The following is a 4820-nucleotide window of genomic DNA, read 5'->3' as shown; positions in this document are numbered from 1 at the left end:
ATTCCAGCACTTTGGGAGGCCGAGGCTGGGGGATCACGAGGTTAGGAGATCGAGATCATCCTGGCTAACACAGGTGAAACCCCGTCTCTACTAAAAATATAAAAAATTAGCCAGGCGTAGTGGCGGGCGCCTGTAGTCCCCACTACTCGGGAGGCTGAGGCAGGAGAATGGCGGGAACCCGGGAGGCGGAGCTTAGAGTGAGCGGAGGTCGCGCTACTGGGCTCCAGCCTGGGCGACAGAGCTAGACTCTGTCTCAAAAAAAAAAAAAAAGTTATAAATCAATCTAACAAGCTAATAAGGTGTGCTTTATTCTCCTACTTTGACAACTATACCTTCATAATGACCTAGAAATCTGGGTTCAAATATAACATTTTAAGATCATGGGAATTTTATACTAGAACAAGGCATGATAAGGAAAGCAGGCTCTGGTCTCCTGTTTCAAGCTTACAGCTTCCTACTTCTCTTCCTGCTCCCAGCTCCATCCCACAGTACAATACATTGGAACGAGCCAGCCTGCACATCCAAGCTTCTGACACATCCCTCAAACAGCACTGCCTTGGTCAACCCTCAGGAAAAAGCTGACCAAATATGGCTAAATGTTAATAACTGATAACTCTCAGTGAAGAGCAGGTAAGTATTTATTGTACTATTCTTGCCATTTTTTGAAAGGTTTAAAATTGTTTGAAATAAAAATATTGAGGAAATGAAAGTTTTCGTGTTAACGTCTCCAAGTAACAAAATGGATTTGCCTTGAGCTACATAGCTTGTAAGTGATGAAGCAAAACCATAGCCAGGCCTTACAGTTCAAATCTGGTGTACATTTCACACCCTCTACTACATAACTGTGGATCTATGAATCTGGAATAGAGGGCACTAACAACCTGCGATTCTGTTCTCACTTTGGACAAGTTTTTGAGCAAAAAGATCTGTATGTTCATGAAAATAGAAGAGTCTCGACTTAGAACAAAGAAATCATCTCGGAAAAGTCTCTAAAACAAAGGAGATTATATTTTAGCATTGAAGGCTAGAAATATTACTATCTGTAGTCATGGAAAATAAAATGCGGCTTCTAGATGGCACCAGCCTACAAATAAATGCAATTGAGCTTATTCACTGCCTTTTCTTTGAAGTTCAAAGTTGATTGATTACTCCAAGCGGCTGTTCCTCCATCACTAACAAATGGCTATAGAAATCATTATGTATATAGCCACTGATTTGGGAGAAGAGTCTTTTAATAACAAGAACAACAAATTTATCTCTCCAGTATTTTTCCCACCCATAAAGCACTGACAAGACCACAGACTCCCTGTCACATAGCTAAAAATGTATGATTCTCCCGTAGTAGTAAAGACCATACTCAGCACTCAGCTCTTGGTTTCTAAATATCAATCTCTACTGAAAGGAATTGGGGCTCCTTGAAGAAGTGGCTGATTCTAGAGTTGGGGCAGGAAAATGTAAGATGAGCCAGGAGCATCTCGTAGTGCCAGAGAGTACAGAAATGTTCCAGCAAGGAAAAGGATGAGGGTTTGTCAAAGGCACAAAGAAGCTGACCTGAAAGAGCTCCCAATCACCAAAGCTGGACCAATTTGAGCAACAAAATAAATAAAGCATTATATTGTTACCAAAGTTTAAAGTAAATATACAAATCCATAGTGGTATAAATAAATGATTGAATGGATGAATACATGAATAAGTAAATAAGAACAAGGAGACAAATCCCCCCACTTCACCTCTCACCCTGACTGTGGACTGGACTTGCTCCCAAACAAAAGAATATAGAAAAAGACAAACAGTAATTTTACATTGAAGAAACCTGGCAAACACTACCTTAACCAAGTGATCACAATTTACATTACCAGTGATAAGTCATGTTGAGATTCCATACCCCCAATGTGATGAGAAGGACACTCTACAGCTGCAGTATTCTTTGTGAAAACTCATAACCCCAGTTTAATCATGACCAAAACATCAGACAAACCCAGATTGAAAGACACCACAGACTACCTAACCAGTACTCCTCAAAACTGTCAAGGCCATGAAAAACAAGGAAACACTGAGAAACTCACAGATGGAGAAGAGATGTCTGTGAGCAAAGATAACTAAATGTAATGTAGTATCTTAGAGGGGATACCAGAAGAGGAAAAAGGTATCAATGGAAAACTGAAACAAGCTGGATAAAGCCTGTAATTAATAGTAATGTAGTAATCTTGGTTTCTTAGTTTTGACAAATGTAGCCCCATGATGTGAAATGGCAACTGCAGGGGAAATTGAAACAGGTAAGGGCTTCCTATATGGGAACTCTTTGTATTATCCTTACTATTTTATATAAATCTAGAATTACCCCAAAATGAAAATTTATTTTTTAAACTGTAAAGGTTTAAATGTTTTTCAAAAAAAAATTAGAAAAGTTTCAAATTTTCAGTTTCTTACATTCTCATTGAAAACAATTATTTTTGTCCTTTATTAATATAAAATCTAAAAGTTCCTGGTTAGTCAAGCAATTGCTTAATAAATCGTGGCATATATACTTCCTGGCTGATGTTTCAAAGTACAAACCACACTTCTGGCAACAATAACTAAAATATTTCTGTCAGTGACTTAAATACAACAACAAAAATAGTACTTGACTGACGTAAACTTAAACATTTACACAGTAGTTGTAAATAAATATGATTTTTGTGTTTGGAAATCTTGTATAACATCATAAATGTGAAATTTTATTTTGCTAATTGAAATCTATTCATTCAACAAAACTTATGGTAGAAACAAGAAAACAGGCAATATGATTTCAACTTCCCCTCAATCCTTAGTCCGTCAATAAATATTGGAGTTCTAAACTCATGCTAAATACTATTTTCCAGTGTTATAAGGAATATAAAAATATTGGTAGGATATTATGTCAATTATAAAGTGCTTTCTAGTTCATTATACTTGTTACTTCTAGTATTACAGAATAGTTCTCAGCACAGGGACTGAGCTGAGAGTTCTATGTCATTAATGTATTCATACAAACATCAATATCAACATCCACTTCAGCTGGACATTATTTTTATCTCCTTTTTACCAGTGTGAAAGAGGCTAAGTGTTTGACCAGAGTCACCCAACTAGCAAGAGGTGAAGTCAAGATTTCATCCAGATATATGGGATTCTACAGATCAGGTTCTTGACTGCCATTTTATACCCTTGCTCCTCCTGGGACAAATGAAGGCAGCTGAAAGATGCAAGGTCACAAGGCAAGGAGACAAAGGACCCGTGTGCCGCCTTGGCAGCTCAATGTCTCTATGGTTCCTTGTGTCTATGTCTACTCTGGCCCTTACCACATTGATTTTTTTTAAAGTCTTTAAGAGAGATGCACTTTATTCACCTTTTTATTCTTCTAAGGCCATGGACATTGTCTAAAATATAGTTGATGTTCAGTACAAACCCTAGTTAGAAATAAATTATTACAGATATATAGAAAAACATTATATTAGAAAAATACAGACCACTCTTAATCCATCCTATGTCTATTATCTAATCACAGATATCTTGATGTGATGATGATGGTCACGATAACTGCCTTCCATCTTAGTCCCTGCTAATCTCTCAGTCTTGGAATGATATTCTTTCAGCTTGGATGTTACTTCCTCAAGGAAGCCTCTTGTGCATCCCTAGAACTGGGTCAGATTTCCCTCCTAGACTCTCAGAAATTACATACAATTCACTTGTGTGTAATTTCCTGTTGACTTGCTGTCTTCTCCACCAGAATGAAAGCTTTCCAAGTCTTGATTAAAACTGTACTTCCAGCACCTGGCACCATACCTGAAACACCATGGTGTTTCTTTTTTTTGCCATTAACATTTTTTATTTATATATATACACAAGATAATAGCATAAAAAAGTTTTAAAGAGTTATACATACCAAAATGTTATATGTACCAAAAAAACGTCACTATGGATTTTTCCGGTTTTTTCTTAATTTTTTTTTAGGTTCTGGGATGTATGAGCAGAGTGTGCAGGTTTGTTATGGGTAGGGAGAGCATTAGATGTTTCTTAAAACACCAAACAGCATGTCGCCCAGTGTGAAAGAATCCAAATGGCAAAAATCAAAATTTAATAGAATTATTTAAATACCCACTCTGACATCCTGACGTGAATCACTTCTCAAGGCTAAAGCCATCATATTTTCAGAACTCTCTAGCCTCTTGTCTTTCAAGGAAATCACAACTTCTTCTCTCTGCCACCAGATACCAGGCATATGTATTTCAATCAATATATATTTGCCAAGACATTCCTGTAGCAAATTTTGGATTCTAGGACATTAAGTAGAAATGTTATGGCCTATTATCTAGGAAGAGCATGATGGGGCTATAATTTACTCCTGAGCTTGCCTTCTACTCAGATCAAAACTTGTGGCTTCCCCGGGACTGATGAGTCAGGATATTTTCATATATATCAGACAAGGTGAGAGTTGTCTTGTGATTGAGATGTTTCATCAGGTCTACAGATGGCCTGCTGGAGGTGTTCCGGTAGAGGCGTCAGCGGTCAGCGGAGGCCTTTTCTGTGTTGAATGAGAAATGCTTCATCTCTGGGGAGGTTCAGGGACATCCTTAGATGATGTGGATTTCAATAGGCCTGCAATCTCACCTCATCTCTGGTAGCAGAGAGAATAGGTTGTGATTTCCTTGAAAGACAGAGCCTAGAGAGTTCTGAAAATAGGGTAGCTTTAGCCTTGAGAAGTGATTCACCCCAGGATGTCACAGCAGTACTTAATTCTATTAAATTTTGATTTTTGTGGTCTGGATTCTCTCACACTGGTCCACATTGCTGTTTGGTGTTTT

This window comes from Symphalangus syndactylus, chromosome 12 (genome assembly GCF_028878055.3).
Source record: "Symphalangus syndactylus isolate Jambi chromosome 12, NHGRI_mSymSyn1-v2.1_pri, whole genome shotgun sequence".
Lineage (NCBI taxonomy): Eukaryota > Metazoa > Chordata > Mammalia > Primates > Hylobatidae > Symphalangus > Symphalangus syndactylus.
The sequence above is the reverse complement of the archived record's forward strand: the minus strand, read 5'-3'. Positions refer to the sequence as shown.